Source organism: Trichosurus vulpecula, chromosome 1, assembly GCF_011100635.1.
Source record: "Trichosurus vulpecula isolate mTriVul1 chromosome 1, mTriVul1.pri, whole genome shotgun sequence".
In the NCBI taxonomy this organism is placed as follows: Eukaryota; Metazoa; Chordata; class Mammalia; order Diprotodontia; family Phalangeridae; genus Trichosurus; species Trichosurus vulpecula.
The window spans coordinates 196,683,703-196,698,357 of record NC_050573.1 but is presented as its reverse complement, the minus strand read 5'-3'; the positions used below and the strand labels follow the sequence as shown (position 1 = coordinate 196,698,357).

The 14,655-nt window shown below is 38.5% G+C and overlaps 1 pseudogene; it reads right to left on the bottom strand.

The window, feature by feature from the left end:
• Positions 1 to 552: 552 nt before the first annotated feature.
• On the bottom strand, positions 553 to 1,022 carry LOC118834942 (annotated as a pseudogene).
• Between the last annotated feature and the right edge of the window lie 13,633 nt (positions 1,023 to 14,655).

Here is a 14,655-nt window from a genome sequence, read left to right as displayed (position 1 = left end):
GGATTAGGAAGAGTATGTTAAAAGCAGGATACAAGAACCAGTGAGGAGATCACTTCCTGCCTTCTGCAAGTCCAGGAGAATCATAGTAGATATCACAGTTCCTGTGGAAACCAAGAAAGGGTAGTGGAATCTTGGTGGTCCTGTTTTCCTGGGAATTGGGGATGGCAAGGAGAGAGCACATTGAAAAACTTTGCACTTGACAGGGTTAGAATTCAGTCCCACAACCAAAGAGGGTTCTAGCATTTCCAGAGAAATAGAATAGATCTTTGCAGTATCCAGGAAAAGATGCTGGAGTTCTTGGGCAGCATCCCTGTAGTTCCTTATCCAAGGAGGTCTGGAAGACTGTGCATCAGTAGCAGCAGTAAAGACTAGAAAGGGATGTGGAATCATCTTGGCTTACTCATCCAAGGGGTTAAAAAAAAAGAAAACTAAAACTCTCAAGACTGACAGGGGTCACCTGTAACTTCATCTTGAGAGGGAAGGAGGGGGAAGAGGACCTCCTTACCTTAGGGAGACATTTGTCACCTCCCTCCCTCCTTTCCAGATTCACACCTAATTCTTGGTTGGGTATTCAGAAGGACCTCGGGAGCCCCCTGGGGGAAGGGCAGAAGCAGAGTATCAGGCCACACAAAGGCTTGTGCCCTTTGAGCTGCCTGAGGGGCAAGTGCAGTACAGTAAGGACTCACCTAGTACAAAAAGGCTTGCAGATGCCCAGCCAACGTAGAGGCTATGCCCCAACTCCCTTTTCTGAGCATCAGCCACAGGGGTTGTATAAATTCCTGATGATCATGTGGGCAGTCCAGCACACAGGGATCAGGGCCAGGATTGCTGAGATGAGGAAAATGACCCCTGAAGTCAGTACTAGCCTAGCTTTTGGTTCCTCATCTTCTATACACATGATACACATGGCCCCAGCCAGATAGGTCAGCAGGCCACATGGGCATGGCACAGGACACTAGGCCTGATATCCAGCCCAGTACTGAAAGGATGATGCCCAGGATCTGGAGGATGGCAGAAGCCATGGTTGGAGGCTTGGAGAAGACCAGCCTAGGAAAGGAAAGTGCAGTAAGAGATCAGGGTAGAATATGAGAGTAACTTTTTGAATAAACAATTTTTTGATACAAAAACAATTGGAATGAGTCATGGTTAACAATGTTAGTTGAAAGAAAAGTGGGACATGGCCCTATCACCCAGAAGTAATGATGATGATGATGATGAGAGAAATTAATATAATACCTCTACTTTTCTACCAACTCCCCAGATTTATTGGGATTTTCCTGGACTAGAATTCTGAACATATTTCCTTTTTTGCAGCCAAATTCCTCATCGGCCCTTTAACCTCTTTCTCCTTCATTCTTCAATCCTTGTATCCCCTGATAAAGATTAAAAACCTAAATCTTTTCATAATGTGACCAGTGGATAAGTAGGGCTTAGGGATTTTGATATCTCTATTATTGGCCTTATTTGGAAACCCACTGACTACCCAAAACTTTGTATGTCTCTTATGGTTCTTAACACATTGCCTTTTTATTTTAGTTATTTGCATAATTGTCCATATCCTTTGATATATTTATTTGCATGGTTGGAAACTTCTTGAGGGCAGAGATTATGTCTTGTTTTTCTCTGTATGTGCCACAGTACCTGTCACAGTGCTTTGCAGAATATGTGTCTTCAACAACCATTTGTTGAATGAATGAACAAATGGCTTGAAGAGAGGACCATCATCTTGAATTTTAGAGAAAGTAAACACCTTGAATCTTTGATCTTATGACTGTCACACACTACTGCCGCTCTGGGGATAGTAGACCTAAAGTAGAGAAGCCAAAGTTAAAATGAAAACCAACTCTTTTAGAGCAAAAATTGCAGAACAAAAATGACACAGTAACAGCTTTAAGTACAGTAAATTATCATCATGGTGTGTGCTGATTTAATCAATATGTAAGATGAAAAATAATGTTTTTCAAGGCAAATCCTCTTGTTATATAAATCCTGTTATATTCCATAACATAATTGTCTCTGCAATAAAATATTCTAAGCCTTTTAAAAATTGATTTCTTCACTGTTCTAGAAAAGTCTCAAATTGGCTCCCAAGAATCAAGTTTTGATAGATTCCGACAATTTTTCAACAGCTATCATCTGTTGTCTCTAATGCTATGTTTTGTCTGAGACATTTTTCTTAAGTAGATTAAAATCCACTAAAACTACATGGAGGCTTATTACTGAAGAGAACATTTTCTCTCAATTTTCTTTGCTGTTGAAATCTTGTAATCATCTTTTTTTAAGCATCTATCAATCCCATCACTGCCACCAAAGGATTGAACTTAGAACAAAAAGTAATTAGGAAACATAGTGACTGAGTGTGTGATGAGATTTCATTTCAGCATCGTGTCTCAGGAAGGGAAGGGCTTCTTGTCTCTTCTACTTACAATGTTTCCCAACTGGATTGGATGTAATTCTCAACTAACAAGTGACAAACATATCACCAGGATAAATTTTTCTTAACTGACTATATTCACTAGGCATGATATTGTGTTGGTTTCTTTCTCCTCTATCTGTAAACCTTAATGAATTTGTTGTTCGTTAGGTAGGAAAGGTAGATAAGAAGGGAATTTGTTGTTTGGTAGGTGCGAAGGAAAATAAGACAGTTTTGACAAAGAATTTTAACATTGTCTTCTCCTGAAAATTTTTACATTTTTAAAAATCTCTAATCAAAATTAATCAAAAAATTTATCTCTAAAAGAATGGACAAAAAATGACCAATTAACATATAGGTGGCATACTGGGGACAGAAATGTTGGGTTTTGAATTAGGAAGACCTGAGTTCAAATCCCTTCTCAGGCACTTACTAGCTGTGTGTCCCTGGGTAAGTCACCTCTTTAGCCTGAGTTTCCCCATCTATAAAATGAAGATAATAATAGCATCTACTTCACAGGCTTGTTATAAGGATCATATGAGGTTACCTAATAATATCTGACATTTATATAGTGCTTACTATGTGCCAGGCACTATGCTAAATGCTTTGTAATAATTATCCCATCTGATCTCACAACAACCCTGGGAGGTAGGTGCTATGATCATCCCCACTTTACAGATGAGGAAACTAAGGCAAATAGAGGTTAAATGGTTTACCCAGGGTCACCCAGCTAGTAAGTATCTGAGGCCAAATTTAAACTCAGGTTTTCCAGACTCTAGGCCTAGCCCTCTATTCACTGAACCACTCAGCTGCCTCTTACATAACATATATAAAATGCTTTGCAAAACTTAAAGCACCATATAAAAGTCATTTGTTATTATATTGGTACATTAGTCTGGGGGATTTTTAAGCAAAAGAAAAGTACATGTAAAAAGGGAAGAAACATGAATATCAAATTTGTGAACAACCTACACATGAGAATAGGAGGAGAGGGAGGCAATTACTAGACATAATCTCCCCAATGGAGGCATTGTGATTTAGTGGATTCACTTCTGGGCGTAGAGTCAGCAAGACCTGGGTTCAAATTCTGTCTCAGACACTTACTAGCTCTGTGACCCTGGGCAAGTCATGTTTTTAGCTTGAGTTTCCCCATCTGTAAAATGGGGATAATAATAGCCCCTCCCTCCCAGGGTGGTCGTGAGCATCAAATAAGGCAATGCATGTAAGGTGCTTTTTAAACCTTAAAACAGCATATAAAGGTTAACTGCTAAATCTGATCAGTTTCTAAATCTTAGTGATTCCATTTGTCTTACATCCTTCAATTCAACAATTTTTATTAAGCCCTTACTGTATACCAGGATCTATGTTAGGCACTAAAGATACAGATGCAAGGTTCAAAGACAGCTCCAAAAGACTCATGATGGAAAAAGCTATGCACATCCAGAGAAAGAATTAAGGAGTCTGAATGCAGATTGAGGCAAACCATTTGCTCTCTTTTTTTGTTTCATTTCTTCTTTCTCATATTTCATTACATTAGTTATAATTCTTCTTTATAACTGGACTATTATGTAAATAAATTCAATGTGAAGGTATATGTAGAACCTACATTGGATTACATGCTGTCTTGGGAGGGGGTGGAGACAGGGAGAGAAAATTTGGAACCCCAAAACTTGTGGAACTGAGTGTTGTAAACTCAAAATAAAAAATAAATTTATTTTTTAAAAAAGATACAGATACAAAGAAGGAAACAATACCTATTCTATATTCTATTAGAGTAGCTTATATTCTATTACAGTAGGCAATGTATGTGTATATAGATACATGCACATATATACATACACCTACATGTACCTCTGTATTTATAGACATATGCATGTAATATAAAAGGGAACTGGCTGCTGAGGGCCCAGTCCTTAGAGCATGCTCCAATTTGCCTGCCTGGTGGCTTATACAGAGTATCCACAATATTCTCCACCTACTGACAATCTAACACATCGAACTTTGAGGAGCCATTTTCTGGCCATGAGTAACTGAGGGGCCTTGAGTGAGTTTCTGGTGATGGAAAACAAATGAAAACTGGCTGCTGAGCTGGAACTGAGTATGCAAGCAAGAGTTGTGAGTAGATGATCCCTCTTGTCTGTGGAAGCTTTAAAGGGAGGAAAACTGCTGTGAGCCCCTGGAAGGGGAAGGGACATCAGTTTCCATAAATGTGGTGTCCTATGTTTCCATGAATGCGTAGTGTCCTGTTTATTCTCTCTTATGTTTATTCTTTTCTAATTGTAGGCAACTGAGTATTCAAGGATATAATTGATCAAGTGACAACCTTGTGAGCTTCAAATGGTTGGAAGGGTCATCGGAGGTCCAGCAAATGGAGTCATTAGCCTACTGTGCTGATGACTGTAACAGCCAGACGCGGTAAGGATCCTATGCAGCAGCTGACTGGCCTGCTTGACTCAGGCCAGCTTGACTCAGCCCAGCAGTGGGGTAACCCACAACTGAGACTCTGGCTTGTATAGACACAATCAAGCCAGAAGTAAATTTGGTGGGGGCTACAAGAAGGGAGAAAAGGCTTTCCGGAGCCAGGCAGTAGCCCTCAGCCACCCTGCTCCCTACATCGGCACCTCAGTACCTTTGTGCTTCAAACTGGAGCCCAGGGACTGAGCGACTGAGAGTACAGAGGAGAAAGTTTAGCCCAAATATGGGGGGTGTTTGTAGCTTTGTGCTGACTGTACCTTCTCAGTAAATATAACTTCATGAAAAGTAATTTATATTAATTAATTGATGTTCATTGATATTGTAGGGAACACAAAGGATATGGTGCTCATAAGCAATAATATTAAAACCCATAATCCCTCAGTTACCCATAAAACCCCAAAAGTTCTATGGGTAATACTGAGGGCAACAGTTATCAGCTCTGGGGACACCAACTACCTGTGGGAGTAGAATTAGGAGATTGAGCCCAAAGGGGTGTTACATATATGTTGTCACTACTGACTCCCTTGCCTCAAGTCTCTCCTTGCTCCAAGTGTATATGACTTTTCTTAAGCACAAATATGACCGTGTCGCTCCTATTCATAAACACACATACGTACATATATCCAAAATGTACTTACGAATATACATAAATAAGTACATGCACATATACCTTAAAAATAAGACATATGTGTGTATCTATATATCGATAGAAATAAAATATGCATGTGCATATCTGTATCTGTATATATATCCATACATTGGTGCCTCAGTATCTTTGTGCTTCAAATTGGAGCTTCAAATGTGTATGTATGTGTACATATGTGTACATATATATGCACATGTGTGTATACATATATACCTTATATATGTAAGGTGTGTGTATACACACATATATGTGAGTGTATATTTACATATGTGTGTACTTCCATACATTTTAGATATGTATATCTGTGTGTATACACATACAGATATAGAAACACCTATGTATGTTTAGATACATATACATATACACATGTACCTATATACATATATGGATATGGGTGGGAGTAACATGACCATATCTAGGTTTAAGAAAAATCATTTTAGCAGCTGTGTGGAAGGTTCACTAGAGCAGGGAGAGACTTGAGGCAAGATGATCAATAGTCTAGGCAAGAGATAATGAGGATCTAAACTAAGACAGTTGCTGTGTGAGGAGAGAAGAAAAAAGGTACAAGAGACATTGTGAAAGTAGAAACAGTAAGATTTCACAATTGATCGAATATGGGGGGTGAGGGAAAGAGAAGAGTTGAGAATAATACTGAGATTAAGGACCTGAGATATTGGAAGAATGATGGGGCTTTCAAAAGAAAGAGGGAAGTTTGAAAAGGGGGTGAATTTGGGCAGAGTTTGAGGTGTCTCTGGGGCATCCAGTTTTAAATGTCCAATAGGCAAATAGTGAATATGATTCCAAAGCTCAGAGGAGAGATGGTGTGTGTGTGTGTGTGTGTGTGTGTGTGCGCAAACCGCATCCATGTAATAATTAAACCCATGGGAGCTGGTGAGGTCGTCAAGAGAAGGAAAGTAAAAAGAGAAGAGGGTCCAAGACACAGAAGAAAGCCTTGAAGAACACCCACAATTAGGTTTATGATATGAATAATAAGCAAGTAAAGGAGACTGAGGAGTGTCTGGGCAGGCAGGAGGACTACTATGAAAGCAATGTCATGCAAACTGAGAGAGAAGAGAGAGTACAGATGGAAAAGGTGGTCAATGGTGTGAAATGCAGCAGAGGTCCTGAATGATGAGGACTGAAAAGAAGAAACCCATAAGATTTGGAGATTGAGAGATCATTGGTGACTTAGGATAGGGATGTTTCAGCTGAGTGTCAAGGTCAGAAACCAGATTGAAGAACTGAGGAATAATTGGGTATATATGCCTATGTATAATATATAATATATTTAATGTACATTGTATATAATATATAAATAAATATCATATAAAATATATTAATATAATATACATGTGATAATGGCTGGGGAGGAGAAGGTGAGCTTGATGATCTTGCACAGCCCTCCCTCATTCAAATCAAAGTCAACTGCAAGTCATGTCATCATTTCCCTGATGTGATGGTCCTCTTTGAAAACAAAAGACAAACACAACAATACATATAATATATATGTATAATACAATATATGCACTATACATATATAATACATATATGTAATGCACACATTATATATAATACATATATATTTATTATATACATATATATGTATAAAAATCTTGGTTACCAAACCCTTATTAGAAAAAAATTGACACAAAGACTTTTTCCCATTTGACTACTTTCCTTTTTAGCCTAGGTATATTAATTTTGTTTGTGTAGATGTCAAGGAAACAATGAGTGTAACAATATAAATGGAAAAGACAATCCTCCCTTCAAAAAATCAGAAGTGAATATTGCATAATTTTAAACAATAAGCATGACTTAGAAGAAGAGAAAGGGGAAGATAGTCCCAGCATCCCACTTTGTAGAGGTGGGAGGTCCACAAGTGTTGTACAATGCATGTAATTTCAGGCTTTTTTGATATATTGATCAGTTATATTAATTTTTTCCCTTTTTAAAAAATACTGTTTATGACTTACAATGGCTCTCTGGGAGGAGGGAAAAATGATGCTGATGTAAATAAATAAATAAAAACTTATTTTACAAAAATTAAAAAGAAAGGGAAGGTTTGAGGAACGAGTAAGAGAAGTAGAAGCAGCAGGTATAGAAAGCTATTTCCCCCCTTCTTACATGGCCACCACTCTAATTTAACTCTTTATCACTTCTTGCCTGAACTATTAAAATCGACTCCTAATTGGTGTCCTTGCCTCAAGTCACTGCTCTCCAATCCATCCTCTGAGCAGCTACCAAAGTGATCTGCTCATGTCATTTCACTGCCCAAAGAGCTGAAGTGGCTCCCTATATCCTCTAAGGATCAAACAAACTTTTGTTTGACATTTAAAACCCTTCCCAAACTAGCCCAAACCTAACTTTCTGGGCTTATTATACTTTCCTTCCCTTTAAGCATTTTTCAGTCCAGCCAAATTAGCTTTCAATCAATAAACAATTATTAAGTACCTACTATGTGCCCAGCACTGTGCTAAGTGCTGGAAGCACTGTGTTCATACAAGACAAGCCTCTCTTTTCCCCATACTTTTGCAAATTCTCCTTTCCTCTGTTATCTGTCCCTGTTATTGTTGAGGGCAAACCAGTCACCCAGGTTTGCAACCTCAGTATCTCCATACTCTCACTTATCGTACATATTCAATCAGTTCTCTTTGTAACACCTCTCCCATATATCCCTTTTTCTTCACTCACAACCACCGCCATTCTTCCCTTTGAATGGAGAAACCAGGGGACTCCCCCATCTCACTATGGAGGCCAGGACAGCAGACTGGAATGCCATCTGGTGAGTAACCCCTCACCCCAGGAGGGATGGGTTCTTTTTGAAATTTTTTTTCTACTTAAAATAACATTTATAATCAAGGAAGATCTCACAGTTTTTGTGACCAGAGAAGACCTTCTATTTTAGGACCGTTTTCATTTAATTTTTGTTTATTTTTTCTCAATCACATGTAAACAAAAATTTTAATATTCATAGGGCTAGGTTCCTTTTTAAAATATTTTCCTACTTAAAATAATATTTATAATCAAGAAAGATCTCACAGCTTTTGTAACCAGATGAGACCTTTCACCTTAGAACTTTATTTTAATTTAATTTTTATTTTATTAAAAATTGTTTTTACATGTAATTGGGAAAAATAAAACATTAATTAAATAAATAGTTTTCCCCTCAATTACATGTAAACTAAAGTTTTTAACATTTGTTGGACTGGGTTCTAAAGGAATATGTTTCTGGCATGGCAAGTAGGAGCTTAGTAATCAGTGTTGGTTAGATATGGTTAAAACTGAGGGACCCTTAAGTAGCTGAGTACTAGAGCATCCTTAACTGAAAAGTGAACACTTTGCATAATCAACTATAATAACAGATTGAAATGTTATAAGCAAGGTAGAAATAATGTATTTACTGTACAACTTCTATTTATGGAGCACTGAGCGGAATGTTGAGGCTATATCAAGGTGTAGGTTAGATTCTCTGCACTGGAGGGATTTACAATCTAGTTGGGGAGACAGAACATAAAAAGATTGTTTTTAAAAAACCAAGACATAGAGCTAGGAAGAATTATAGAGACCCTCTAGTCCAACTCCTTCATTTTATAGATACAGAAACTCACCGAAGATCACATAGGCAGAGAGCTCCAGAAACAAGCCCCCTGTCTCCCAAGCTACCCCCAAGAGTACATACTCTTTCTACCATGTCACAGCTAGGCAGCTAATAAGCAGTGCAGAGAGCAAGAGTTGTGGATTCAAAGAAGTCGGGGGTGGGCACTGAGAGCAGGATTGTCAGAAAGGGCTTAGGGAGAAGGTAAGATTTGAGTTTTCTTTGATATAGATAAATGAAGAGAGGAAGAGGGGGGCATTTCTGACATTTCAGGAAGAGCATGAGCAGTGAACAAACACAGGGAGGTAGGAAGGAATTCATTATGTGTATTTGGGGTACAATGAGCAAACTGGTTTAACTCAAGTAGAGGATCCATTTTATCTAGAATTGAGGGTGGAGAAACAGGTTGTTGTTCAGTCGTGTCCAACTCTTGGTGATCCCATTTGAGGTTTTCTTGGCAAGGATACTGAAATGATTTGCCATTTCCTTCTTCAGTTCATTTTACAGATAAGGAAACTGAGACAAACAGGGTTAATTTCACACAGCTATAAGTATCTGAGGTGATTTGAACTCAGGGAGATGAGTCTTTCTAACTGTAGCCCCAGCACTTTATCCACTGTACCCACCTAGCTGCCCTGAAGAAACATGTAGGAGAATTTGGAAATTATATAATTAAATCATAGCCACTGGAAGGTTTTTAATAGTGGAAATCCATTAACGTGTAGATTTACATATTTGTTGTTGTTCAATCATGTTGGACTCTTTTGGACCCCAGTTGAGGTTTTCTTGGCAGAGATCCTGGAATGGTTTGCCATTTCCTTCTCCTGCTCATTTTACAGATGAGGAAACTGAGGCAAGCAGGGTGAAGTCTTCTCAGAACTGTAAAACTGAATACCAAAGAAGCTTGATATAATAAAAGAATGGAAAGTTCTTCCAGGTCAGGGACCTCTTGATTTTCATCTTTTTATTGCTGTGGTCTAGCACAGTGCCTGACACACAGACACTCAATAGCCCTGGGTCAGTTATTTAAACTTTCTCAGTTGCAGCTTCTTCTTCCATAAAATAGGGATAATAAAATCACCTACCCTACAAAGTGCTTTGCAGATCACAAAGTACAATATAAGTTCTAGTTATTAGATATTAAATATTTGTTGAATTAAATTGCTTAGCCTTAACCAACAACCTATTCCCTGCCACCAGCATTGGTGAAAGACATGACGTGCCTTTTGGCAAATGATGCTTTTATGGTAGTCCTTACTATATGAGTAAGAGAAAAGTAAATTCCAGCTAAGTGGCACAATGGACAGAGCACTGGGCCAGGACTCAGGAAGACCTGAATTCAAATCTGGCCTCGGACACTTACTAACTGTGTGACCCTGCGCAAGTCATTTAACTCTGTCTTAGTTTCTTCATCTCTAAAATGAGCTGAAAAAGGAAATGGCAAACCACTTTAGGATCTTTGCCAAGAAAAGTCCGAAAGGGACTATGAAGAGTTACACATGACGGAACAGCAACAACAAATCCCCAAATCAATGAAAAAAAATGTTATATAGGACATACAAATAAACGAGTCAGCTTATTTTAAAACATTACAGTTAGATGTGTGCCTATTTCCTATAAATAAACTGAATTATTTCCTATATTAAGCTAGAAAAAAATGAACATGCTATTTGTAAGTAAGAAATTCCTGGAGATGATGAAAGAACTTTTCTAGTATACAGGAAATTTAAACTAAATGATAAAAGACTACAGATGAATTCCAGTTGTGCCGACTGAATCATGACTGACTTGATGAAAACAATATTGCAGATGTATGTTAATGTAGATTACTCAGGTATACCATGGAGAAAGAATATAGAAATCAAAGTGTGTGAAGCAATACAGGGAGAAGGAATCAACCATATGAACATATAATTTCCTTACTTGAAATAAAGATGGGAACTTGTTAAAATAAGTCTATGATATAACTAAGGTACTCCTTTGGTTGAGAAAAATCCAGAATATGCACATTGGAACTTGCCCAACAGATAACTCGGAGGCTAATTATTCACATTACAAGGACTTCACTATAGAATTCCTTTAAATAGTGAGCATTCCTTACCACACTTAAAATATGGTTCGACTAATCAAAATTCAGATTCCATATGGTATTTAAAGAACGTATCTGCTTTCTTATTCTTTGCATCATGCATAAATACAAGGACAAAGCAAAAAGCAATCCTTGACTTCCTGAAGAACATGGTAAGCAGACCGGAAGAAATATTTAAGAGACTGTGTCTAAACGTTAGTTATATTTCTATTTAGAACTTAGGCTGAAGCAGGGAAATAGAACAACACAGCAAATTTTAGAAACAGCTAGTGCTAGAGAATTTAAATGGGAAAAAAGAAATAAAAGCAAAAGACACAAAAGGAAAATGAAAAAAACCCAGAGATAGATTGTATATACCCTGTGGTGCTATGTATTTGTTCTAGCAATAAATAGGAATGACAAAGTAGATGAAGAAAGAAGCCTCAAAGTAGCCAATGGCAGAGGTGAGTACATGGGAAAGATGCACAACTTTAGAAATAGGAGACGTTGCATACTGAAATCTGGAGGCACAAAAATGCTGAGGCCAAGAACTAAAGAAAAGAAGAATCAGAAAATAGAATCACAGAAAATAAATGTTTTCAAGCATGTTACATAAGTCACAAGAGCTCAGCAAACCAGAAGGGGGCAAGGAGATGGCAAGGGTGATTTACTGACAAAAGGAGAGATTGACAAAAAAGATTGGCTCTTTTTGCTTCAGCATTTAGAAGAGAGAATGGGAGACAGGTGTCAGGGACAGACATCTTTTTCCTATGAAACAAAAGTAGAGGGAGGGAAAAAACCTAAGATCATATCAGATAGACAACAAAGAAATACCAGACTGACAGAACTCCAGGACCAGATAAGAAGCCTTCCATAATTCTGAAAGCTTTAGACAAGGGAAAGATGAAACTCTGGCCACTCAGTTTCAAGTCCTTTAAATATTTACAGAGAGAGAAAGTTATTTCCCTAGCCAAAATACAGCAAATAAAGCAAGTCTTTGTTGCTAACATACACATAATAAAGGGAGGAACGTTGACTAAGTGAGTGGAGAACAATGTCCTTGCCTCATTGAATTTACCTTCTGTTCTGGTTCTATTTTTTTGTATGCTGGGGTAGACTGGGACTTGGAAAGTCTAACCCTAAACTAGATAGTTTTCTATATTAAAGATCTTAGATCTCCACATAGAGGGGAAAGAAAAGAAAAAGAATCACTCCTAGGGAATAGAGGGTACCCATAAAGCCCAATAATAGAGATTATTAGCCTGAGATTTCCACAAATTCAGGTTTGGGACTAGAGGCCAGTAGATGTGAGGCTGCTGACTGAGCCCTCCTTTTTTGCTTGATGTTCTACTTGGGAGGGTCCTTAGTGAATAGAGGGTATGTATATACAGAGCAGGGGGACAATGATAGTCAAGCCAAGCCATATATGAGATCAGAATTATGACTGTAAGCTAGATCTGCAGGTGCAGACAGACTCAAGTAAAGAAAGCTTTTGTGGAAATCCTAGCCCTGTTAGGTCAGTGACCAGGCTCAGGTATGACACTTTGGGAGCGATGAGAGAATTGATACAAATGGCATCAATTATCATGGTGCATGTAATTTGTACTTTGTACCTACTGACAACATATTAGGTATTGTATGTGACTTGTTTGCTATGCAATATACTTTCATTGTTATATTAAATGCCATTGTCCAGTGTGCTATTATGCAATGTTATAGATAACACTATTACTATGGTGCAGGTTGTATATTTCTGTATGTAATTGTCAACTGGACCAAATCAGCCTCTAACTCGTGGATGGCCAGAGCTGAATGGAGCAGGCTAGAGACAGGAGTGACAGGATTCAAACAGAAGTTTAATTTCAAAGTAAGGGAAATGGCCTGTGAGCAAGGAAGCAAATCAGACAAGGCCCTGCGCCTAGTCGGGGGGCCCACTTTAGTGCGGCTGAACCTTGATTTATAGATTTGTGGCTAGACAAAGAGTCAAACAGTGTAGTACAGCAACAGTAGTGAGGCACAACAGCCACAGAGAAGCAAGGTTGTCTAATCACAAAAGGTCCATTCACAGCAGAGCTTCATGTCTGGGCCTGTTGGTGCTTGCCTGAGCTCAGGGACTATCAGTCCTATGATTTAGTTGCATCAATCATCCAGAGGGCGAGTGCAAAGGATTGTTGTTAGGTCAAGCTCAGGGCACAGCTTGCTTGCTGGGCCTTAGCTCTGCAAAATAGGATGTCTCCTAAAATCTCAACATTTCCCCCTTTTGGCCAAAGGGAGGCCAAAGGTCTGAAAGGACCCCTACCCTTCTGACTAATAAAGGAGAGCCAGGTATAAGCCAAGATACTATGAGAGGCCAGTTGGGTCAGGACAAGAAGTTAAGTTGAATCGGTCTTGTCTAGCCATTGTTTGCTTGAAAAGCAGGAGTCGGGGGGGAGCGGAGTCAAGAATGTAGAGGGAGAAAATGCCAACACATGCTTGAATCAGGGCCTTGGTGGTTGGGCACATAACAAAAGGGAAGAGGAGGAAAAACTAGGACAGTGTACTCAGTCCTTGTCAGGAATCTTGGGACAGCTGTCGCATCTGGATGTCGGCTGCTTCTATACTAGACTAATCTCAAGGTCCCCCAAGGGTTCTGCCATCCCCTCAGGAGCCAAGGCTTTCTTCAGATGATCCAAGATTCTTTACTCACAAGTTTGGCAACTGTGGGAGTAGTCAGAAGGACCTTGTATGGGCCCTTAGAAACAATTATTGATTGACAATTGTGAGAAAACTCCTCGCATCAATCTTTGGACCTGAGTTCTGGTCAGCATCTCTAAATGGCACGTAGAGATGGTCCAGTTTCCCAGCCATGGAGGGATAGGTTCAAATGATGCTATAAGGTTTCTCACATTTCCCATAATTGCATAATTACATTAAGTCAGGTCATATTAATGTCATGTTACAGATCAAACTACTTAGAGGGCTCACAATGGACTAGTTTTGAGAAGGGAGATTTACATGTTGTCAAGGTAACTTGGAAAACTTAAACATAAATCATGCAAAGCAATACAATAATTATCACCAATGTTAACTAAAGTTTCCTTGTATCCTAGTAACCCATTCATAATATCCATTTAATCAACACTTTTTGAGTCCCAGATGTCTCATGTTATCTGATCCACAGATATCTTTTCTTGGACAATAGGTTTTACTCTCAGGACAGCTCTGAAGGGGGCTCTGCTTCTCTGGTTCCAAATCTAGAAGTTCCTAAATAATTCTGAATTAATATAATTTAGTAATTCACTTAAACTTGGTCCTTTAATCTTGAAACTTCAGAAAATTTGTTTATGTCCCATTTGCTGTTTATATCTTTACCTAAATCCTGTACCTGATATAAGAATCTTTTAGAAAGTTATGAGGGTCTGACCATAAAATGAGCTCTTCTTCCTTTCAAAATTATGAGACAGATACTTTAATAATGG